Raw genomic sequence first — 26,743 nt, forward strand, 5'->3', positions numbered from 1 at the left:
CACATTATTATATCACACAAATAATGCTGGGTTTCAGGATATGTAGGAGCTCTGGTGGCATGGTGCTTATGCATTGGACTGTGATCTGAAATGTCAGCAGTTTGAAACCACCATCAAGAGTTACAGTCTCAGAAACCCACAGGGGCAGGTCTCCCATGTCCTATAGGGTCATTATGAGTTGGCATCAACTTGATGGCAGTAAGTCTGTGTGTTGCTCGATAAACTGGTCAGATGATTGCTGAAGCCAAAATGGGTGCATAAGCAAATGTGGTTAAAAAAAGCTGATGGTGCCTGGTTATTAATAGCATATGGGGTCTTAGATGCTTTGCAGTTAAATAAGTGCCCAACTAGCAGGTAAGAAACAGCCCACAAGGAAGCACACCAGCCTGTGTGATCATGAGGTGTTGAGGAGAAATGGTATCAGAAGTTCAAAAGATAAGCAACCAAATTGATGTGAAGGGGCATGGATGTAGTAGAGACCCAGAAATCACAGCCCCTCTGGTAATTGGACAGTCACGCTCAGAAGGGACACAGGAAGGGATGATAAATCCAGGGTGTGGTATAGCACTGATGAACTACATAATTATCCTCTAGTTCCTTAATATTCCCTCCCCTTATGATTATGATTTTTATTTGTTTTGCCTCTTTAATCATATCAGATTTGATGTAGGTTCATCGTATATTTAATATCATTTGATACATGAAAGCTAAGATAGATAACCCTTCAGAAACAATAAATGGAGTAACGGTTCCCTGAGGGTACGGGAAGGGGGGAGGAGATAACAGGGAGCTGAGAGCACTGATGACTGAATAACCCCACTCAATGGGATCGAACAACAGAATTGTATGTGAATGGATATATTGGATGTGCAAGATATGGAAAAAAATAAAGTAAGGTTTCCTGGGGCGGGGTATGGTGGGCAAAGGAGGGAATAAATGGGGAGCAGATATCAAGGAGTTCAAGAAAAAGAAAATGTTTTGAAACAGATTGTGGTAGCAACTGTACAACACTGTTTGATGTGATTTAACTATGGAATGTTATACTTGTAAGATCTCCCAACAAAATGATTTTAAAATACAATAATAATAATAATAATAATAATAATAATAATAATAATAAATAAAGCAGTCAGGCACATTCCATACGTGTGGAATGAGGAATGGTGCTTGAGAGCACTGCAAGGACTCGCTTTCCGACCTGAATCACCACTCCGCACACAAGGCACACAAGGCACATCTTTGAACTACGTGTGTTGCTAGGGCTTGGAAGAGAGCTGGTCTGAGACTCAGAATTGCATTTATGCCATGACTCAGTCTTCATTTTGCAGTGTCAAGGATGGGACGTGGCAAAGTCATCCTCTACTCTCATTGTCACCCTGAAAATGGTGACAAACTTTGACATAAGGGACAAGACAAAAACCTGAATGAGAACCTCTGGAAAGAATTACTTTGCCTTGGAAACTGAGAACTGTCAACTTGCGCAGTCACCTGGGCTGACAGGAGGTCCGTGAGGCTGGACAGTCCACATCACTAGGCTTACTGCAACCCAGCTTCTTACTATTCTCTCAGCAGCAGACAAACATCGGAAGGGTCAACTGAGCCTTGGTGCTGCTTCTAAAATGGTTTCCATCAGAGGGATGGGAGGACAGTACATAAAAAGGCCACATTGTGAAACTGCTAGGTTTCATTAACGATGGCATGAAGCCTAGGTCTGTGATCTGGTGCCGCAGTCCCCAGTCTCGAGCAGACCCAAGACTTCAGGGCCTTGTCTCCCAGGTTTTGGGTCAGTGGTTCGTGCTGAGGGCCATAAATTCTGTGTAGTTGAGGGGACACAGTGTCCATTTCCCTGGGGATGGCTGACCTGTCTGTTGTGTGGAAGAATACGTAGGATGCCTTAAATGGATGTCACAGCACCCTTGGCATCTCTGGATGTGGTGCAGCTGGCTGTGTCAGGCTCCATCCCACATTTCCCAAATGAGTCTAATGGCCTTTGGCTGTTGACTCACAGGATTTCAAGACACCAATCTGCCATTTGCAGGTGAGCAGGTTATGTTGGGGTCCAAAGACGCTGTACCCACATTCAGAGAAAACTTAAGGTTCCCAGGTTGGCTCTTTTAGCTATAATTCATTTACATTTTATTAAATAAATAGCTTTAGAGCACTACAAAACTGGGAGGGAGGAGGATGCAAAATGCTCAACTGCCAAAGATCCACAGGTCAGTGTCCACAGATCTCCCTGGGGTGAGGGAGTGGCCTGTCAGTGTCCACAGATCTCCCTGGGGTGAGGGAGTGGCCAAAACTTAGCACACAAAACCACTGTGTATCAGAGCTTTGGCAGCAGGGCTGAGAGACTTGCCACGGTGTCTGCTGATGCACAGTTGGGGGCACTGATCCAAGAACGAACCCCTGGCTATACAGGACTATGACAAAACTCTAGGGCATCTGTGTTACCTCCTTGTTCTTGTCTTTTGAAGGAGCTGAGATTAATCAAACACAGTCTACACTGTAGGTGGAATTTGTCATAAACCTCAGCACTAAGAGGATCCTGAAGCCAGAGATATCTACTTTTAAGCAGATATGCACGCCTATGCACACAGGTCCCAACTGCTTCCAGTGCTTGACCTGTGTCCTGCGCAGGCGCCGCTGGCACAGGTCTATTCTGACGAATTCTGACACTCAAGGGGACAAATCTCAAGCTCTCTCTGAACATCAGGGAGTCATTAATATGTTTTAGATATAATTTATCTCTTTTATTAAAAGAGTTTTCACATCAACCAGCTTACAGCTCAGAGGACAATCTGTATAGAGACTGGTCTGTGACCTGGGCAAAGGAAATATAGCTCCTTTATTTACTGTCACATACCCTCACTCTTTCTGTCTCTAGCCTATGCTGAAACCTCACCACCAAGTCCCTTCATCTTAATCACAACTCTGGAGGTGGCTTTGGAACATCTACGAGTGATGGACATGCCTCTCATGAGGTCATTGTGAGATCACATAACTGCTGCCATTTCATTACAGTTGATAAAGCCCCCATCCCCTTCCATAAATTCCCAGCTACAAGGAACTCAGCCGGGTGGTGCCAGTGTGTCTGGGGCAGGTGTTTGTGCCTCAATATACCCTATGATGCTTGGAAGTGGCCCATGACACAAACTACGGGTAGGTCTGAGAGATAGCCCAGTTTGCTGGAACAAGGACTCCACCCTTTCCCCAAGAAGATCCTCTACCTTCGGAGCAATCTGCTGGGGGCAGGCATCCATCTGGCCGGAAACTAGATGGGCTACTCTGTGTCTTGTGCATCCATGTCTGTAGGCCTTCCAGCGCAGCCTGCAACTCATCATTGCGGTCCTGCAGGTCCTATAAGCAGAGTAGAGATGGCCCTGCAATCCCCATGCTACACAGCAAGGCCCAAGGAACAATGCAGCACCGCAGGGTCTGCAGGATGCCCAGTGGAAAGGAAATTCAATTCCTGACAGCAAACATGTAACATTCAAACTATAAGTTTCCAACTATGCAGTGAGTTAAACATGACAGGGATAATTCAGCTTTCTTAAATCCTACATCGCCTTCTATCACTAGAATCATAGCAGGGGCTAAATTTTTTTTTTAAGTGAAGTGAATGTGGAGGAGAAATGCAGATCACCAACATCTGACTCAACAGGAATGTGTGCAAGTCCACCACAGTGATGGGGTGTGGGCAAGAAAAGCAACTCACTGGTGTCCTTTCTCCAGAGGGTTCTGCAGCTTTGACTGTCAAGGCGTTGCCATCATCTTAAAACAAAATGCCACCCAGCAGAGCAGAAGGGCCACATGGATGGCTGAGGCCCAATGAGGCACATAGAGTGGGGGCTGCAGGACAGACAGGCAATGCTGGGAGGCTGCCCTGAATCTGCACCTGGCTGCAGTGGTCTGTCTGCACAGGAGTTGAGGAAATGCACTGTAAAAAGCACACTTGGTTGCCAGGGTTTAGAGGCGAATCTCCCAAGACACAGCTCTCACTTGTAGATTTAAGGGTAAGAAGGCAAGAAGCGCCTGTCTCTGGGACTATCGTGGTGTGAAGTCTCTTGGCATGGCTCTTCTGTCTAGGTCTTTGTGATTCCCATTGATGATTAGGTGGGACTTTGCAAATAGGGCATGTCTAACACAAAACAGAGTGGACTGGTTCATTTTCGTTGCCACTTCCCTGGCCATAGGGATGTGTTATCTTAGAACAGGAACAGAGAGGAATCCCATGAACTTAAGGGATAAAGAACTACCAGTGGAGAACAAATGAGATCTCTGTCTAAAGACAAGAGGAACCAGAGGCTGTGAAACAGAAATTACTGGACAGACTGAAAGAACAAGGCAAAGTCAGAGGCTGAGGCAAGGAGACACGAGACAGAATTGAAGAGCAACACAGAGACTAAGGACTAGAGAAAGACTTGATTGAGGCGAGATGATACTGTGGACCAATGACTGTATCCTTAGTGTTTTCTGATCTTGGCTTGTAGTAACCCATTAAGTTCTCTAAAAAGCTCTCTTAATTGTGAGTATTGCCTGTGAGCTCTGTGCGACCAGTGCAATGGATTATAGAACACAGCACAAAAGTAGAATGCTGTGGAAGAAACAGTTACTATCAGAAAAGGGTAAAGAATGATGGAGGGTGGAGGCATGCCTGATCTCTATTTTGTGGCAATCGGCCTTGATTGATGGAGCTACGTAGGATTCTTCTCCTTGATGTAGCCAGAGGTCAGCTATGCACTCCATGCGGTTTACTCAGGGACCCTAGATCCCTTCGTGAAGGAATGTGAGGTGTGTGGTCACTTTCCCTTTTGTGCACCTGGGGATGGGGGACTTGGGACTCTTCAGACCTAATGAATACGGCAGCAGTGCTCCCAGAGACTATAGGAGTATGATTCTACCTGGTTTCTCCTTTAGGAAACGTACTCTGGAGGGACACTAGACATTGAACTGTGAAGAAGCCCAAACTGGCCCATCAGGCAGCCACATGGTAAGCGAGCTTTCAGACATTTCTGGTCTAGCCAGTAAGGTGTGTAGCTGAGGCCCTGGCATCATAGGGCAGAGAAGAAACATGTTTGTTATGCTATGTCTGAGTTCCTTCCCACAAAATATAAAATCTATGAGCATATTTAATTGCTATTTTAGGCCATTAAGTGTTGGCGATAATTTCTTATGGAGCCATAGTAACTGGAATAACATGTATGAGTGAGCCACAAATAACTCATGGAAATAGGATTAAAAGGTAAAGGAATTTTCCATGAATTTTTGAAGCCATTTTTCTGTAATTTACAAAGGTAAATTACAGTCTCTTGAGGGGAAAAGTATATTAATTTTAAGTGGGAGAGAAAAAAAAGTTCTCACAAAAATCTGTTAAGAAATGGATGGTAGAGACTTCCAGGAAGATGGCGACTGAGTAACACATAGCAGAGGAACTCCACAGAAATCTGTGCAGGAGAGTCACCAAGAGGGAAATTCCACACCGCCAGGTCGCAGAAGGAGCATCAGAAAGATAAGTAGGCAGAGATCCAATAGGTTTTAAGGAGCTGGGTCTTTTGGCTTACCACAATGGAGGCCAGCTAGGGTTTGACGTTAGCCTAAGGTGACCAGACGTACCGCTTTTTAAACATTTTTTCTCGTGTCTATGGTGTTTTTAAAAAGTCCCAATTTTTGGAAAGAATGGACAACAAATGAGGGTATGTACGGTTTTCGGCTGCCATGTGGCAATTTCACCAGGATATGAGTTTTATCAATGGTATCCTGCTATACCAATGTTAAAATCTGGTCACCTTACCTTGGCCCGGCCACTGTCTTGGCTGGAGCCAGGATCATTTGTAGCCAACACAGGGGCTTTATCTCAACACAGCCACAGTTTGACACCATCTCAGGGCAGGGATTAAACCCCTCCAGCCCCATGGTCAAGGATCAGGTTCATTTATATTGATGCTTCAGTTTCCCTCTCTTCTCTCTATTCCCCCCTATCCCCCTGTCTCAGTGGGCTGTTTTTTTCCTTCTCTTTTTCTCTTCCCCTTTCTCTCACACAGCACTGGCAACATCCTGACCACTACCCTTAGCCTAGGGCATTAATGCCTGCACTCAACCCTGCTGGGCGAGCTCCTCCCTCTGCAGCATAACCGGAAGCTGGGAAAGCCCACCCACACTCCAACAGGGGATATCCTGCCCAACTTCTTCCCTGGAAAAGCCCACCTGCCGGTCCTCTGTAGTGCTTAAGACATGGCTGGAGAAATTCGGCACCCCTTCTTTAGGGGAAATCCTGCCTGTGTGCCTTGGGGAGCTCCTATCCATCCTCTGTGGTCCCACGTTACTGAGGGAGCTTCCTCCCGCCTGCTGTAGTGCCTCACAGACTAAGAAAGCTTATCAAACACTCACCAGCTTTCCACGGAGCAGTGGGAACCTCTGCCTAACCTATGCAGTGATCTACCTGATCAGGGAAATTCCGCCCACCATTCACGGTGCTCTATACCAAAGCAGGCAACCAACCAGATTTCTGTGACACTCCTGTTGCAGCGGGCACCTTTGCATGCCACCTGTGGCAACCCAAGCCGTCATGGGCCACACCATCATGGATTCTTGTGAGATCACCCAGTAAAGCACCATCCTCGTGGATCCACAACAACCCAACCAGCATCTCCGGAGAGGCCCATCCAACTTGTTGACTAGGGAAAGAGTGAAGCCACAAGAGGATAAAGTGGTTGGCTAATTCCATAGTGAAATTAGCTGTAGCAGTTCGAAGAAGCTTTCCTACGAGTCTCCCAGAGAGAGCCAGTGCTCTTTGACTCCCTGAAAAATGGCACCTGGCTCCTCTAAAACAAACAGCAATCAGGCCCAATGACCTCAACAAAAAAACATGAGAAACAAACTTCAATGGCAGAGATGTCCTGAACCGAACGACATGCATAGAAGAAGCAGATATTTATCTGCCACATAAAGAATTTTTCAGAATACTTCTTGCAGTAATACAGGATATGAGAAAAACAATACAGAAAAAAGATGAAATGAAAGAGGAGATTAAGTCCATACACCAAAGGGAAATACAAGAGATCAGGGAAGAGATAACAAAAACTAGTAGCAGACACGCAGACCTCGAGAATCGACTGGAGGAGGCAGATAATTGCACCAGTGACCTAGAGGACAGCCAAGGAGACTTTAAATGCGAACAAAAATCTAATAAGATCATTAGTGAAGCTGAAGAGAACCTAAAAGCTAGGTCTGATGCTATGAAGTGGAACAACATTAGAATTATTGGATTACCAGAGGAAGACACCACAAAGAAGTCAACTGCAACAGAGAGGAAATTCTTGGAGGAAAACTTCCCGAGCTTAATGAATGAAACCCTGGCAACCATTCAGGAAGCTGAAAGAACACCAGTCAGATTGAAACCCAAGAAGAAATCAAGGCACATCATACTTACTATCCAACTTTGAGGAAAAGGAGAAAATCATGAGAAGAGCTAGGGAAAAACAAGCAATCACATAGTTTCCCAAATAAGAATATGCTCAGACCTATCATGTTTCCCCAAAAGTCAGACATCCCCCCAAAATAAGACCTACTTACAGTTTTGCCTCGGGCTGAAATATAAGGCATCTCCCAAAAATAAGACCTCCCCAAAAATCAGCACCCCCGAAGCTACCGTAACTCTGGACTCTGGATCATAGTGGTGGGCACCACCACGCAGCTCACTATTGGCTGCAGCGCAGTCAGAGCAGACAGGTAGTACGAGGTCTCTTTTAATAAAACAATAAACAATAAACGTGTACCACATTCTTCTCCATGGAAAAATAAGATATCCCCTGAAAATAAGACCTAGTGCATCTTTGGGAGCAAAAATTAATATAAGACACTGTCTTATTTTCGGGGAAACAGGGTATCAGAGAACACTATGAAGAAGAGGAGAGAGTTGTTGAGTAACATTGCAAAAATTGAAGGAAAATAATGCAAACCCAAGAATACTCTACACAGCCAAATTACTGATCAAGATAGATGAAGAAGTAATTGTCTTGTTAGAGAAGGAAAAACTCAAAGAATACATTAGAAGAAACCCAGCATGGATCCTTGTCGATCCAGTATAGGCAGAAGAACAGCACTCACCAAGCATAAGTAAGAGACTGCCACAAAGAACAACCTCACCCAGAGGGAAACAAAGAGAAAACAGCCCCCAAGATAGCATTGGATTAAGGGTGAAAAGAAGTCAAGAATGAAACACACACACACACACACACACTACATTAAAAAGAAAGGGAGGTGGGAAAACACCCAACACAAAAGGTGTAAGATGACATCACAGAGTCCACGGATGGAAATAATACCCCTGAATATCTATGAACTAAACTCAGGCATTAAAAGACTGAGGCTAGCAGACTAGTTTAGACTAGTTTAGAAATACAACTAATCAATCTGCTGCCAACAGGAGACACATGTCAAGACTACAAACAAAACTAGGCTGAGAATCAAATGCTGGAGAAAAACATACCAAAGAAACAGCAATTAAAAAAAAACCAAGGGTTGCAATCGTAATCTTGGATAAAACTGACCTCAAAGTGCAAACCATAAAAAGAGATGAGGAACACTATATAATGCTCAAGGGAGCAGTAGGCAAAGAACCACTAAGCATTGTAAACATATTCCCCAAATGACAGACCTGCTGAATACGTCAAACAAATGCTTCAAAATATGAAAAAGGAAGTCACAGCCTCAACAATTATAGTAGGTGACTTCAATACACCACTCTCTGAGAAAGAAATATCACAGGGAAAGAAACTCAACAAGGAGGCCAGAGATCTAAACACTACAATTAGTCAATTTGACCTGATATATATTTACAGAGCTTTTCATGAAAATACAAAATATTTCACATTCTTTTCAAGCCCACATAGCACATATTCGAAGATAGACCACATGCTGGGGCATAAGTCAAATCTGCATAAATTTAAGCACATTGATATCATATAGACTTCTCTCACTGACCACTGTGCCATAAGGCTGGAAATCAGCAAAAGGAAGATGAATAAAACAAGGCAAACAATTGGAGGATGAATAACTCTATACTGAAAAAGGAGTGTGTACTGGCTCAGATCATAGATGAAATTAGGAAATTTCTAGAAACCAATGAGAATGAGAATAAGACGTACCAAAACTTATGGGACACAGCAAAGGCAGTTATCAGAGGAAGTTTCATAGCAATACATGCACACCTGAGAAAGGAAGAAAGCCATATGATTGATATGCTGGCACAAAATTTACAGCAACTAGGGCTGAGTCAACAGCACAATCGTGCTAATAGCAAAAGAAAAGAAATAATAAAAATCAGGGCTGAGATTTAGGAGAGGGAAAATAAGAAAACTATGGAAAAAATTAATGCTGCTAAAAGTTGGTTCTTTGAAAAGATAAACAGAATCAACATATCGTGGGTAAACCTAACCAAAGAAAGACGGGAACAAATTTCAATAGCAAGAATGAGGGATGAAAGAGGGGACATTACAACAGACTCTAATGAATTCAAAATGATAATTAAAGAGTATTACGAAGGACTGTATTCCAATGAATTCAACAACTTGGAAGACATGGTCAAATTTTGAAAAACAATCCCTCCCTCGAATTTCCCAGAGGAACATCAAGAATGTCAATAGACCCATAGCAATAGAAGAAATAGACAAGGATATCAAGGGATTACCAACCCCAAATTCCCTGGACCAGATGGCTTCACAGGACAATTCTACCAAGCATTTAGGGAAGAAATGACACCAATCCTACACAAAATCTTCCAGAACATAGAAAAGACGGCAACCTCTTGAAGCAAGTATAAATATGATACCCAAACAGGGCAGGAATCCTACAAGAATTGAGAACTACAGACCAATATTCTTAATGAACACAGATGCAAAAATTGTTAACAAAATACTTGCCAATAGAATACAAATGTATATAAAACGAATACCATATATACTTGAATATAAGCCGACGTGAGTATAAGCCTAGGTACCTAGTTATTACCTGGGAAACTAGAAAAACTGATGACTTGAGTATAAGCCTAGGGTGGGAAATGCAGGATGTGAACTAACACAGAGACCAGAGGGGAGAGACGGAGCGCAGCCACGGACACATCCTGACCAGTTCAGCTGCAAATTGGAGCCTTCCACGTCAAAGGATGGCTCTGATTGGTTAGATGTGAGTAACAAACATTCAAAGCCCTGCAGTATCAGTGGGGCTTTGAATGAACAGCGGAGGAACGACAATCACCTGTGAGATATTACACCTCGTATAAGTTAAACCCCAGTTTTTCAGCACATTTTTTGTGCTGAAAAATTCAGCTTATACACGAGTATATATGGTAATTCACCATGACCAAGCAAGATTCATACCTGGGATAGTTCAACATACGAAAGACCATTAGTATCATGTGCCACATTGACATGAAAAACTCTAAGAACCACATGATAATATTGATAGATGTGGAAAAAGCATTCGACAACATCCAACACCAATTCCTTTTTAAGACACGTCAGGAGATAGGAATGGAAGGACAATTCCTCAAGACAATACAAGCTATATATGAAGAACCAACAACCAACATGGTAGTCAATGCAGAAAAGAGGAACACAATTCCACAGAAAAAGGGTCCAGACAAGGATGCCCCTTGTCCCCACTCTTATTTAACATCGTACTGGAGGTTTTAGCTCGCAGCATAAGGCAAAGAAGAGACATCAAAGGTATTCGTCTGGGGAAGGAAGAGGTAAAACTATCGTTATATGTAGATGACATGATTTTATAAATGGAAAATCCCAAAAGATCCAAAAGGGGCAGAGTGGCAGGATACAAGATCAACAAACAGAAGTCCACTGGACTGCTATACATATCAGCTAAAATAACAGAAGAGGAGGTCAAAAAGGTGGTACCCATCACAATAGCCAAGCACAAATTAAAATATCTAGGGAAATAGCAGACTAAAAGAACAAAAGATTTATATGAGGAAAACTATGGAACACTATTACAAGAAACCAAGAGTGATTCAACAAATGGGAGAATATCCCATTTTTGTCGATCAGAAGACTCAATATAGTAAAGATGTCAGTTCTCTCCTAGGCACTATATAACTTTAATGCAATCCTGAGAGAATTACCCTCATCTTTCTTGAAAGAAATGGAAAAACTGATTACCAAATTCATATGGAGAGGGAAGAAGCCCAGAATTAGCAGAGACTCCCTAAGAAGGACACAGTGGGAGGGCTTGCTTTACCTGACTTTAGCACATATTATAATGCCATCATGGTCAAAACTGGGAGGTATTGGTATAATGACAGATACTTAGACTACTGGAAAAGAACTGAAAACCCAGAAATAAAATCATCAGCATACAGACAACTCACTTTTGATAAAGCCCCCAAAATATCAAAAGCAGGTACCCTCTTTAACAAGCGGTGTTGGAAAAAATGGATATCTACCTGCAGAAAAATGAAGCATGACCCTTATCTGACTCCATGCACAAGAATAAACTCAAGGTAAATCACAGACCTTGAGGTAAAACTCCAAACTATTAGGTCCATCAATAAGGGAACTGGGACCAATCTGAGAATTTTGGCACTGGGAATACATGGGATAGCAGAAACAGGGAAGGACACAAATGCACATGAGTCACAAATTGACATGTGGGATACACTGAAGATAAAACATCTGTGTACATCAAAATAATTCACCAAGAGAGTAATAAGAGAGCCCACGGACTGGGAAAACATCTTTAGCCTGACACATCAGACAAAGGCCTTATTACTAAAATCTACAATACTCTGCTAGTTTCCAAAGAGAAAAAAACTAATTGCCCACCGAGGAGGTGGGCAAAGGACCTGAACAGCAGTTCCACAAGGGTACAAATCCGAATGCAAGGAGTTGGAAACAACCCAAATTTCCACCAACAAATGATTGGATTAAAAAACAGTGGTATATACATACAATGGAGTACTACACATCACTAAAAAGCAGTGATGACAAATACTAAGAGGATGCCTGGCCCTCCCACCAGAAGAACTTATTTCAAAAGATGGCATTGAATCTGCAGCTCCAGGAGAGGGACATATCTGATGGGAGCACATGGGTGATGATGAAGGGGGAGGAGGAGAAAGTGGAGCACATCCTGGCCCACCAGGTCTTGAGGACGATTATCCCGATTAGAGCAGCCAGTCCACAGAGAGGACCACATGGCCAGCCCCACTATGAGACATGACGCCCCTCACTGACCCATAGCTCTACCGGGGACAACACTGGAGACACAGTGTGGGAACTACGCCTGATCTGATCCCGCCACACCGAGGCAAAACACTGAGGGGGTGCAACAGAATAGCAAGGGAATGGAACGGCGAGGTCCTCAGGGAATGATGAAGGTGGACTTTGGGGCTAGGGTGTGGTACCCCAATTGATTGAACTGGAAAACACTCCTAAAGGCCAACACACAATCCTTGAACTAACTACAAACTTTTCTTTCTTGTGTTTTTTTTGTCATTGATTTATTGTTGTTGGTTGGTTGTATATTGTTCCTTGGTATTTTTATGTCTTGTTTTTGTGCATGTTATTATCTCCGCTGGTCTTTCTAAATAAGATAGGCTGGATGAACAATCTGGAGGATAAAACAACAGGACCGACAGTTCAGGAGGGACATAGGAGAGGTGGGGGAAAAGGTAGTGGTGTTAACAAACCCAGGGACAAGGGAACAAGTGATCTAAATCAGTGGTGAGGAGGGGCTGGGAGGCCTGGTAGGGCATGATCAAGGGTAATGTAACAAAGAGGATTTGCTGAAACCCTGGTCGGGACTGAGCATGATAGTGGGACAGAAGGAAAGTCAAGGGAAATAGAGGAAAGAGCTAGGAGACAAAGGGCATTTATAGAGGTTTAGATAAAGACATGTATATATGCAAATATATTTATATATGAGGATGGGTAAATAGATCTATGTGCATATATTTATACGTTTAGTATTAAGGTAGCAGAAGGACATTGGGCCTCCACTCAAGTACTCCCTTAATGCAAGAATACTTTCTTCTATTAAATTGACATTCTGTGATGCTGACCTTTTCAACGCAACTGCTGAAGACAAAGCGGGTGCATAAGCAAATGTGGTGAATAAAGCTGATGGTGCCCGGCTATCAAAAGATATAACGTCTGGGGTCTTAAAGGATTGAAGATAAACAAGTGGTCATCTAGCTCTGAAGCAACAAAGCCCACATGGAAGACGCACACCAGCTTGTGTGATCACAAGGTGCCAAAGAGATCAGTTATCAGGCATCAAAGAACAAAAAATCATAACATTTTGTGCTTGCCTCCATGATATGATCGCTGAAGACAAATGGGTGCATAAGCAAATGTGGCAAAGAAAGCTGATGGTGCCCGGATATCAAAAGGTATAGCGTCTGGTGTCTTAAAGGCAAACAAGCAGCCACTTAGCTCAGAAGCAACAAAGCCCACATGGAAGAACCACACCATCCCGTGCGATCACAAGGTGTTGAAGGGATCAGGTATCGGGCATCATCAGAACAAAAAATCTTACCATAGTGAATGAGGTAGGGGGGCGGGGTGCAGATTGGAGATCCAAAGCCCATTTGTCAGTCACCGGAATCCCCTTGCAGAGGGGTGTAGGGGAGGAGGCGAGCCAGTCAAGGTGTGATGTAGCAACAATGAAAAATACAACTTTCCTCTAGTTCCTAAATGCTTCATCCTCCTGCACTATCATGATCTGATTTCTACCTTGCAAGTCTGGCTAGACCAGAGGATGTACACTGGTGCAGATAGGAACCAGAAACATAGGGAATCCAGGGTGGATGATCTCTTCAGGACCAGTGGTGAGAGTGGCACTACTAGAAGCGTAGAGGGAGAGTAGGTTGGAAGGGAGGAATCGATTTCAAGGATCTGCATTTGACCTTGTTACTAGGGGGTGGACAACAGAAAAGTGGTTGAAGGGAGATGTCGGACAAGGCAAGATATGACAAAATAATAATTTATAAATTATCCAGGGTTCATGAGGGAGGGGGAAGCGGGGATGGAGGGGACAAAATGAGGACCTGATGCCAAGGGCTTAAGTGGAGAGGAAATGTTTTGAGAATGATGAGGGCAATGAATGTACAAGTGTGCTCTACACAACTGATGTATGTATGAATTGTGATAAGAGTTGTGTGAACTCCTAATAAAACGATTAGGCCTCCACTTACTCAATGCAAGAACACTTTGTTCTATTAAATTGGCATTCCAGGATGCATACATTCCCGACATGATTGCTGAAGAAAAATGTGTGCATAAGCAAATGTGGTGAAGAAGGCTGATGGTACGTGGCTATCAAAGCGTCTGGGATCTTAAAGCGTTGAAGATAAACAAGCGGCCATCTAGCTGAGAAGCATCAAAGCCAACATGGAAGAAGCACACAGCCTGTCTGACCACAAGGTGCAGAAGGGACTGGTTATCAGACATGAAAGAACTAAAAATCATATCAATGGGTGCCCACCTCCCTGATACGATCAATGAAGACAAACGTGTGTGTAAGCAAATGTAGTGAAGAAAAGTGATGGTGCCCAGCTATCAAAAGATATAGCGTCTGTGTTCTTAAAGGTTCTAAGATAAACAAGTGGCCATCTAGCTCAAAAGCAATAAAGCCCACATGGAAGAAACACACCAGCCTGTGTGACCACGAGCTGTCGAAGGGATCAGGTTTCAAGCATCAAGGAACAAAAGATCATATCATTGAAAATGTGGGTGAGTGCAGAGTGGAGACTCAAAGCCCATTGGTAGCCAATCGGACACCCCTTAGTGAAGGGTTGTGGGGAAGAGATGAACCAGTCAGAGTGCAGGGTAGCAGCAATGAAACATATAACTTTCCTCTAGTTCTTAAATACTTCCTCTCCTCCACTATCATGATCCCAATTCTACCTTACAAATCTGGCTAGACCAGAGGATGTACATTGGTACAGATAGCAACTGGAAACACAGGGAATCCAGGACAGATGACTCATTCAGGACCAGTGGTGAGAGTGGCGATGCCTGGAGGGTGGAGAGAATGTGGGGTGGATAGGGGGAACTGATTACAAGAATCTACATATAGTCTCCTCCCTGGGGGAGGGACAGTTGAGAAGAAGGCGGTGGGAGACATCGGACAGTGTAGTATATGACAAAATAATCATAATTTATTAATGATGAAGGGTTCATGAGGTAGGGGACAGTGGGGAGGGAGGGGGAAAATAAGCAGCAGATATTAAGGGCTCAAATAGAAGGCAAATGTTTTGAGGATGATGATGGCAACAAATGTACATATGTTCATGACACAATGGATCAAGAACATATTGTGATAAGAATTCTATGAGCCCCCAATAAAATGATTAAAAAAATAAGAAAAAAAGTAGTGATGAATGCATGAAGCACATTGGAAAGAATTGGAGGAAATTATACTAAGCGAAGTAAGCCAAGCAGAAAATGAGAAGTACTATATGAGTCTGATGAGGAAAGCTTAAAAAAAAAGTGCAAAACGGGCTTAGGGAAAAAACTATTGTATATAAACATTCCTGGGTTCAGGTTCAGGGAGTATGGCAGGGACCAGACCAAATCCAGGAATACATATGGTAGACAACTAAAAAGGAAGGGGAAAGAGAGAAAAAACAAAAACAAATGAGTAGTTGGGGAACAGGGCACTAACTCCCCCAAGGGGAGTGTATTATTCATATCTTCTCAGGGAAAGAGGGACCAGACTACAAAGCGGTGCTCTAAGATGTGAATGCAACATACTGGCATGAAGCAGGGAACCAGTAGAGGGGTCTGAGAGACAGGCCCCAATCCCAACTATGTGGACAACCACCCCTGCCCCCTGAAGAATTTACCTTAGGGGCAGCACTGAAGCTACAGCTCAGGGAGAGGGACATGTCTGATCAGAGCACACAGGAGCAAATGAGGGGGGAGGAAGAGAGAGTGGAGCACATCCTGGCCCACCAAGACTTGAAGATGATATCCCTGCTCAGAGCAGCCAATAGCTAGAGAGGGCCATATGGTCAACCCCAATATGAGACATGACATCCCTCACTGGCCCATAGCCCTATAGGGGACAACACTGGATACACAGTGAGGGAATTATGCCTGATCAGACCCCACCACACCGAGGCAAAACACTAAAGGCGTGCAACAGTACAGCAAGGGGAGCAGAGCAAGGACGTCTCGAGGGAATACCAAAAATAGACTTTGGGGCCATGGTGTGGCACTCCATCAGACTCCACCAGAAAACACTCCTAAATGTCAATAGACCTTGAACTATTTTCTTTTTTGTTGCTTTGTTTTGCTCTGTCTTGGTTTGTGCATAGTATTATCTCTGCAGGTCTGTCTAGATAAAAGAGTCTGGATAAACAATCTGGAGGAGAAAACAACAGGACCGAAGGTTCCAGGGGACATAGTAGAGGGAGAGGTGGGGGAAAGGAAGTGGTGTTAATAAATCCCAGGGACAATGGAATAACAAGTGATCCAAAATCAGTGATGAGGAGGGTGTAAAAGGCCTGGTAGGGCTTGTCCAAGGGTAATGTAACTGAGAGGAATTACTGAAACCCAAATGAAGGCTGAGCATGATAGTGGGACAAGATAAAAGTAAAAGGAAATAGAGGAAAGAACTAGAAGGCAAAGGACATTTATAGAGGTCTAAATACAGGCATGTACATATGCAAACATATTTATATATGACAATGGGGAAATAATCGATCTATGTGCATATATTTATAGTATTAACGTAGCAGATGGACATTGGGCCTCTACTCAAGTACTCCCTCAATGCAAGAACACTTGTTCTATTAAACTGGCATTCCATAAGGCTCACCTTCCCAACACGATCGCTGAAGACAACACAGGTGCGTAAGCAAATGTGGTGAAGAAAGCTGGTAGTGCCTGGCTATCAAAAGATATAGCACCTAGGGTCTTAATGGCTTAAAAATAAAGAGGCCATTTAGCTGAGAAGCAATAAATCCCACATGGAAGAAGCACACTACCCTGTGTGATCATGAGATGTTGATGGGTTCAGGTATCAGGCATCAAAGAACAAAAATATTATTATCACTGTGAATGAGGGGCAGTGCAGAGTGGGGATCCAAAGCCCATCTGTAGGCAAGTGGAGATCCCCTCACAGAAGGGTCGCAGGGAGGAGATGAGCAAGTCAAGGTGCTGTGTAGCAATGATGAAACATACAACTTTACTCTAGTTTCAATGCTTCCTCCTCCCCACTATCATCATCCCAATTCTACCTTACAAATCCAGCTAGACCAAAGGATGTATACTGGTACACACAGGAACTGGAAACAGAGGCAATCCAGGACAGATGACCCTCTCAGGACCAGTGGTGAGAGCGGCGAAACAGGGAGGGTGGAGGGACGGAGGGGTAGAAAGCAGGAACTGATCACAAGGATCTACATATAACCACCCCCTGGGGGACAGACAACAGAAATGTGGGTGAAGGAAGATGCTGGACAGTGTAAGACATGGCAAAATAATAATAATTTATAAATTTATCAAGGATTCATGAGGGAGAAGGGTTAGGAGGGAGGGGAAAAATGAGGAGCTGATACCAAGGGCTCAAGCAGAAAGAAATATTTTGAGAATGATGATGGCAAGAAATGTAAAAATGTGCTTGACACAATGGATGTACGTATGGATTGTGATAAATGTTGTACGAGCCCTCAGTAAAATGATTAAAAAAATAAAAAGCAATGGATGGTAATTAAAATAGGAAAAATCCCACAAAGAATGGTGTCTTGCTAGGCACCCGGTTGAGTAGTACTGCCAATCCCATGGGTGTCAGGGTAGAACTGTGCTTCACAGGGTTTTCGATGGTGATTTTTCAGAAGTAGATCACCAGGTCTTTCTTTCAATATCCCTTTCAATGTGGGTGGACTCAAACTGCCAGCCTCGCAGTCGGCAGTGGGATGCGTCAACTGTGTGCACTTGCAGCTCATTTCCCTTTCCACTGGGCAGCACGGATCTTGGAAGCAGCATCCACAGTCATATTTATCTGGTGGCCTGCTTCTTGTGTGGTTCTTCTTATATTCCAAATAGGTATTCTGAAAATGTCCACTGCTGATAACAAGTTGATTCTGACTCACAACGACCATATAGGGCAGAGAACTACTTCTTTCGGTTTTTGAGGTGGAAAATCTTTACAGGAACAGACGACTTCATCTCGCTCCCACAGACTGGCTGATGGGTTTGAACGACTGACCTAGATTTTAACAGCACCCAAACATAGCCACTAAGTACCACTAGGACTCCTTTAGACACATCCCTACCACTCAGCAGTGTGAGAAAGCTGATGCCTGATATACAACGAGTCGAAGTCTCTCTGTCTTGAGATTTAGTAACACAAAACCTAGGAGCATAGTCCATTACAACTGGTAGAGATGTGTGGAGCCTGAGCTGGAGCAGCAGGGCCTTAGCACATCTACTTGGTGGCTCTCTGGAAGGATGGAAGTCAGACTACTGTTTTTAAGTTATCACTTGCTTAAGTGGGTGACTGTGGATGTTGAAGGTGATAAGGAATCTGGGGAAAGTCTTGTGAAGTAGCAAGTCCACTAAGGTCTATCACAGCATTAAGAACAAAGGACTCTGGGTTTCTTACAGAGGCCACAGAAAGCCATTATGGTGTCCAGCAAAATACACAGCAGAAAAAAGTATCAAACCAAAGATAGCGGGTTACCATCTTATATTTCCTTTTATCAAAGGCAGCCTCACCAGGAAAATCAAGATGGACAGTTGGGAAAAAAAAGAAAAAGCTGAAATGATGCTTAAAGAGAAAGAACATTTGATAAATCCATTGTAGTGTCCACAATAGCAGTAAAAACTGCCACTGAAAGCGATCTGACTAAAATCTTATATTTGCCAAGGGCAGCCTCATCGAGAAAACAAAGATTACCAGCTGAGAGAAAGAGAAAGAAAGTTAAAATGATAGCTAAATTGGAGGAAAATTCAGCGACAAAGGGAAGAAGCATGGTTGTTGTGCTTTGCAATATGCATTGTAAATTACAGTGAAACTTTACGCTAAAATTTGGAAAAGAATGGGCGCTACGCAGGGGGAAAGGTCATGCTATTTCTCCTTCTGTAGAATGAGTGTAAGACACTGAGTTCAGCCAACAAGCAAGAATATCCCTGTAGCAATGAGCCCATCTGGTAACCTAATCGACCTCAAGAATCATTCTCTTGTCAAATGAACCGGCAGTCATTGGAGAAACGGCAGATTCTGGGGTAAATGGCAGCAATGTACAAGGTAAATCTGGAGTATCTCAGGAACCACGTAATAAAACAACCAAAACAATGATGGTGCAGTGCAAAAACTTAGCAGATAGGTTGACCTGTCTGGCACAATTTGAACACCAGAAATCTAAGCACAGTAATGAATTATAAACCTTTGGTAATAAATCGGAAATTCTTTAATTCCATAACAACAGGTAAAAACCCACTGCCTTCAAGTTGATTCTGACTGTTCGTGTCCCTATGGGAAGAGTAAAACTGCTCCCCATGGTTTCTTGGTTTATTTTTTTACCCTAGAGTTCTGAGAGCGTACATGTTTATGGGAGCAATAGCTTGATCTTTCCCCTACAGAGAAAATGGATGTGAATTGCTGACTTGTGGTTAGCAGTATCACACCAATCTGCACCACCAGGGCTCCTTATACCAATATGTGACACACGCCAACCGATAGATGGCATCGCCCTACTTTAATTAAAAAGGAAACAACAGAAAAGCACTAAGTCAAGGCATTTCTTTGAAACAGGGAAGAAGAGTCCCAAATAACCAGAAGCCTTGGGAATTTGGCAATACCAGACCAGCCCTACATGTACTTAAGGAAGTTTTCTAAATGGAAAGGAAAGAACATTAATCAAACACTCAAATGTACACAAAGGGGGAGGAAGGAGTCAGACAGAGATCTCAGAAAATAAGTACATATTACGACTACTGGATGTAGGGTGCACATTACTGTCACTGGAGATTCACCAACAGAAAAAGGAGAGGGAACAGTAAACCAGGAATACTTAATATTTCACATTCATTGTTGATTGCATGCTAAATGTTACTGTAATTGCATGTTGTATAGTATAATATTTGTAGTAACCACTAAGAGAATATGTAAAGAGGAATTAAAGCTCATAACAAAATATGCTAAATACAAAAAATAACAGGAAAATTGATAAAAAGAGAAACCAGATAAAAGAAACTCAAAACCCAATTAGCTAAAAGAATGAAGAAAATGTAAATAGCCAAAATATTTACACAAAAGGCAGAGTGATAGACTGGATAAAAAACATGATTCATCTTTTGTTACCTACACAAAACACACATTCACATTAGGACACAAACTGACTGAAAATAAACGATGGAAAAAATGTTCCGTGCAACCAGCACCCAAAAAAAGGAGTGTGGTCATACTGATAAAGGCTATTACATAATAAAAGGGCTAATACTTCAAGAAGATACAACAATTATTAGCATATATTCACCTAACCTGTCCATAAACATGACAGAAACACTAATATCAAAGAAAAAATTACAGTGCCGCTATTAATATTTGTAGTTTTGAAACCTTCAATTTCAGTTCTCGACAGAACATTTAAAAAGTGAATCAATAAGGACATTAAGAACATAAAGAAAATCATAAGCCAATTTAACTTAGAACACTCCATCCATCATCAGCAGACATTTTCACAGGATAATTTTTCCAGAACCAACTACAGATTAGGCCACAAATCTCAAGTTTTAAAACATTAAAATCATACAAAGCATACTTTCTGACCATAATGGTATGAAGTAAGAAATCAATCACAGGAAGAATAAAAATGAATAATTATTATTATACCAAAATTAAATATTGTACGACTAGAAAACAATTTCTCTATGTAAGAAATTAAAAGTGAAATAAAAATATACTTGGTATCAAATATAAAGGAAAGCACAACATACCAAATCCTTTGGGACACAGCACAAACCATTCTCAGAGGGAAATTCATAGCAATACATGCCCATATTTAAAAAGATGGATGAAAATCAATTGTTTAAATGAAAACTTGAACAAAAAGGAAAGGAAGAGCAAGAGGCCAAAGATACTAGCTGAAATGAATAATAAATACCAGTGAGAAAGAAATGAAATAGAATACAGTTAAACAACAGAAAAAAATCAGTCAAACCAGAAGTTGGTTCTTTGAAAAGAATCACTGAAACAAACTACTGGATATACTGGGGGGGGGGGGGGGGAAGGGCAAATAATCAAAAGAAATGAATCTGGAGACAACACAACATATTCATTGAATAAAGAATCATAACACTATGAAAAAGAACTGTAACAGATTTGAAAGTGCTGATGAATGGGACAAATTCCTGAAAATATACGACATACCTAAACTAATATGAATAGAAATAGGTTTAAGCAGAGTAATTATGAAATAAGCAATTCAGAATGTGATTAACCCCCTGCTCCACCCCTTCAAAAAAGACCAAAAATATATATAAAAAGAAAAGTCAATGGCAAGATGGCTTCACTGGGATATTTCATAAAAAATTCAGAAGTGCTGACACCAGTTCTATAGAAACTTTTAAAAACATTAAAGAAAGGGGACTAGAACATGTCCAACTGAACACATACACACAGGTAGATCCTTATGTAACAACCAGGATAGACTAGGCCCTAAGAAAAGACAGGTGGCCTGTGATCTCAGACAATGGCTTGAAAGTGAAGTAAAAGGAGGCTTCCACATATCAGAGACTGTGGGAGCAAGCGGAGAAGGGAAGGAAAGAGCAGGTCCACTGAAGAGGCGCCCAGTGGTCTCCTGCTACCCATCTGTAGCTCCATTCTGCACTGCTGGCTACAGCAACCCAGCTCCACTCCTCAAAGACTATCATTGTGAGCAGGGTCCAAAGCTTCACGTGTAATAAGCACGCAGGTACCATGTGGCTTCCAGCTCTCCAAGCAAGCTGGCCTGCACAGTTCCCGGAGCATAGGTCCCAAAGGACCAGCCTAGGCTATCCCAAGGACAAACTTGGCACCATGATAGTTTTCCTGAAGATTGCCTGTGCTTTGACGGACTATGTTAAGAAGCTCTTGGCTTTAGGGAAGAATACACTCAAGTACAGTGTTCCTCCCCCTCCCAACTTTTCTTAGTACAGCCTTTTACTGCCCAAAGCCTTTTTTCCCTCCCCCGCCCCTCTTCTATTATTCATTTCTGGCACTACTCAACAAAGTCATCGACTCCCACAAAATCTAGCAGCCCTCCCAACCGTAATACCCGGCCACGATGCTGCAGTGGCAGCAGTCACTCCTGATTCATCAGAAGAAGGATTAACAAATGAACAACACTCAGATCTCAAGGAATTTTCTTAAAAAGAACAGGCGCTGAAACTATCATAAATTGAATTCAGAAAAATGTTGTCATGTACTTTCAACAAAGAGTTTGTGAGAACAATGGTCAGAATAGAAAAGCTAGATATCTTCAACAAAAACCTCTAAAAAGAAATGCAGAAAATATTAAGATAAGAGAATTAGGCAACAATTTAGAAGAACAGAGTAAGAGAATTGAAGAAATGGAAAGCTGAATTGGTGAGTTTGAAGGCATATCTCTTAACTCCAATTTATGAGTGATACAATCAGCTAAAAGAACAAAAGAATCTGAAGAAAACATAAGAATGAAGTGGGATTCTATCCATATAAGAAATTCTGGAATAATACTTCCTTAACAGAACAGAGGAGGAGAAAATAATTCTCCAGGAAGCAGAGAGAACCCAAAACACCACAGATCCTAAAAGAAAACACTGGAACATATTGTCGTTGAAATTTCCAAGACAGAAACAATTAGCAGGCTGAGAACAGCTTGGAAAAATTGTTTTAATTCATTTACAAAAACACTTTTATTGGCATATGACTCACATGTCATACAATAGCTCAATTATATTAAGATAAATTGTAATAATCATTATCACCACAATCAATTTTAGAACATTTTTCTTTATTGTATTCATGTCATACAATAGCTCAATTATATTAAGATAAATTGTAATAATCATTATCACCACAATCAATTTTAGAACATTTTTTCTTTATTGTATTCATGTTATTTCCCCCAACCTCCCCTGCCATAGCCCCCAAAACCATTGTCTATATAGATTTAGTTATCCTGGATTTCATATACAGAAAAATGTATTTTTAAAAGCCTAACAACAATAACAAAGAAAACAGATTAAAAAAAGCTCTAGAAAAGAAAGCAGAGGTTAAAAGAACTGGAATTTATTTAAAATGAGTCAAAAGGGAGATGTATAAATTTTAACTTAAATACATCTGCAATAACCAATTTTACAATGCTATCTGTCTGATAACAGGGCTGTTCACATCCCATGGCTCTGGTCAGAGAGGATTCCCCAGAGCTTGCAAATGTTATCCACAACCTTAAAACCAGGTGTTCATAATTGAAGCTGATATCATTCCCTCCTTCAGATTTGAATTTCATGAGTTAAAATCCTAGGATCTTACAGGCTGGTGTGCTTCTTCCACATGGACTTAGTTGATCCCTCACTTAGATGGCTGTTTAAGACCAGCTTTTAAGACCCCAGAGGCTATTTTTTTCTGATAGGTGGGCACCATCTAGTTTCTTCATTACACTTTCCTATAGCATTCATGTCTTGAGTGATTTCTTCATGAGGACGAGCATCAAATAGGGCCATTTCATAAGAACTAATTGTACTTAGATTGAGGCTAGAATTAAGTGCAAGCGCAAAATCCATTCACATATTTATGGTTCATCTGGCTCTGGTTCACCTCAGAGATATAATTGTTATTTTCTGTTAGAGAACATTATCAATCATCCCCTTGGGCATAAGGCAATTTTATTGATAGTGTAGTTAATTTAGCCAATGGTATAGAATTTAAAACAAAAATATGTCTTGTAAATTTAAATTTTATGTTTTCTTCCCATTGTCTCTCTTTTGTTGTCTTTAATAGATATTTTTATTAATTTATTTCTATTACCATCCTTTTTGTCTTTTTTCTCATATTTTTCTGTGTTACCAATGTTCTTAGGAACCAAGACACCGCTCCTCTATCTGTCTCTAGGTGGGTCCGCCCACATGCAGATACACCCACATGTGAGTACCGTGAGTGAACATTGTTACCCATGCTGCACCATGCTTTAAGACAAAATTTCATTTATTTGTCAACAGAAATAAATATTTCAAACAAAACAAAACTGTAAACCAATATCCCTTATGAATATAGGGGCAAAATCTCAAAATCCTGGCCAACAGAATCCAACAATCTATCAAAAAGCTAAGCAAAAGAACCACAGCAGGTGAGATTGGTTCCAGGGATGCAAAGATGGTTTGAAATGAGAAAAATAATGAATGTGATCTACCATATAAAAAAGAAAAACAACCACATGAGCATTTCAATTGATTCAGAAAAGGTATTTGATAATATCTAACAGCCATTCTAGATACAAATACTAAAAAATAGGATTCGAAGGGAAATTCTCAATGAAATCAGGGACATATATGAAAAACCAACTGCCAGCATCTTACTCAATAGGGAGAAACTGAAAGCACTCATTCCTCTTTCAGATGGAAATACACAACAATGCTCCTTATTAACACTCTTATTCAACATTGTACTGGAAGTTAGCCAGAGCTATCAGGACACAAAAAGAAGTTTTAAAAATCCAAATGGGCAAAGAAGTAAAACTGTCACTATTTGCAGATGATCTGATTCTATACATAGAAGGCACCAAAGGCTCAACAAAAATATTGCTAGAAAATATAAAAAGATTTGGCAACATGGCAGGAAACAAAATTGACATATAATAATCAACAGGATTCTTGCATACTAACAAAGATAACTCCGGAAAAGAAAACAAGGAATCAATACCATTTACAATAACCACATAAAGATGAGTCTCTTTAACAAATGGTGCAGGAAAAATTGGATTTCGACTTGCAGAATAATTAAATAAGACTAATGCCCCACACCCCCACAAAAACATATAATATGGATCAAATATCGAAAAATAAATACCAGAAAATCAATGAGAAAACATGGACAAACTTAAGAGTCCTATTGCAGGGGATACACAAAATGTCAAATATTAATGAAGGATACACACGTAACAGAAGACAAAATTGAAGTCTGGGACTTAAGAAAAGTAAAACAAAAACTTCATCAAAAAAGTAAAAATGTTATCTACAGATTAGGAAAAAGATTTTGGCAATGATATACGTAATTGAAACACTTCAATAAGAAAAAGATGAATAGGTCTGTGTGGCAAGATGGTGATGGAGTAGCATTCCAGAGGGACTCTGCAGAAATCAGTGGAGGAGAGTCACTGAGAGGGAAATATCACTCTTCTGGGTCACAGGCAGAGCATCTTAAAGATGAGCAGACACTAGGTCTTGAAGAGCTGTGGGGTTTGGGCTACTACTGTAGAGGTTGGCTATGGCTTAGCCTTTCCCCTGCCACAGTCTCGGCTGGATCTGAGCTCTCTTGGCCAGCACAAAGGCTTAACTTCAACACAACCACAGCTTACTGCTGCCTTTCAGCAGGGTTTAAACCCCTCCAGCCCCACAGTCAGGAGACTGGGGCTGTTATTTCTCTCTCCCTTCTTCCACAGTCTAATTGGCCTTGGTACCCACCACCTGGTCTTTTTTCTTTCTTGTCTTTCCTTTCACATGTCACTGCTGGGCTCCAGGTCACTGCTCTTTGCCTAGAGCAACTGCATCCATCCTCCACTCAGCTGGGGCAGCTCCTGTCCACTTGCCCTCTGTAGCCTTACAAGCAGCTGGGGAAATCTTGCCTGTCTTCTGCCACACCTCAAATGGGGGAATCTCCCCTTAAAACATCTAGGAGAACTCCCATCAACCCTCCAAAGCCCTGTAAGCAGATGATGGAAATCCCAACCACCCTCCACGGTGCACCATGTGGCTGGGAGGGTCCCTGGGCCCCTCCCCGTCCTCTGTGGTCCCACATGGCTGAGGGAACTTCCTCCTACTTGCTGCCGTGCTTTACACAACTTAAGACAGCTCTGTGAGCCCTCTCCAGTGTGCCACACTGCTGTGGGAGCATCTGTGTTACCTATATGGGAGATCTTGCTACTAGAACAATTCCGTCTGTTATCTGCAGTGCTCTACACTAAAGTGGGCACACCCATCAACACTATGTGGCAATCCCGCTGCAGGAAGCACCCCCGCACTTCCCCTGAGGTGTTCCAAGCCGCTGTGGGCCACACCACCATGGCTTCCTGTAAGATCATCCAGTGCAGTGTCATCCTCCCCAGTCCACAATCACCCAACCAGAGTCCCATGAGAGGACCATCCAACGTAACCTCTAAATAACAGGATACGGGTTGGCTAGGTAAGGAGTAAAACCACAGGAGGAAAAAGTGGTAGCCTGACCTAGTACATTTAGCTGCAGGCAGTTCAATGACGCACTCCAATGAGTTTTCCAAAGTAGGAGACCAGTGCTTGTTGACTTTCTGAAAAATGGCACCAGGCTCTTCTAAAACAACACAACACAAACAGCAACCAGTCACAAAAACCTCAATGAAAAAACAGGAGAAACAAAAGGCAATGCCAGAAGTCCTGAACATAATGACATGTATAGTAGAAGCAGACATTGATCTGCAAACAGAAAGCAATCTTCAGGATTTCTGCTTGGAGTTATACAGAATATGAGGGAAGCAATATAAAAAAAGGATGAAATGATAGAGGAGATA

General features: G+C 42.0%; 1 protein-coding gene across 1 annotated transcript in view; it reads right to left on the reverse strand.

The window, feature by feature from the left end:
• Nucleotides 1-3,237: 3,237 nt before the first annotated feature.
• Nucleotides 3,238-26,743, reverse strand: part of LOC142422565 (ninein-like protein) — a 47,707-nt gene continuing 24,201 nt past the window's right edge. Inside the window, exon 9 of the mRNA XM_075527926.1 lies at nucleotides 3,238-3,357. The gene's annotated coding sequence lies outside the window, so the exon portion shown is untranslated. The remainder of the gene's footprint in view (nucleotides 3,358-26,743) is intronic.

This window comes from Tenrec ecaudatus, chromosome 12, assembly GCF_050624435.1.
Source record: "Tenrec ecaudatus isolate mTenEca1 chromosome 12, mTenEca1.hap1, whole genome shotgun sequence".
In the NCBI taxonomy this organism is placed as follows: domain Eukaryota; kingdom Metazoa; phylum Chordata; class Mammalia; order Afrosoricida; family Tenrecidae; genus Tenrec; species Tenrec ecaudatus.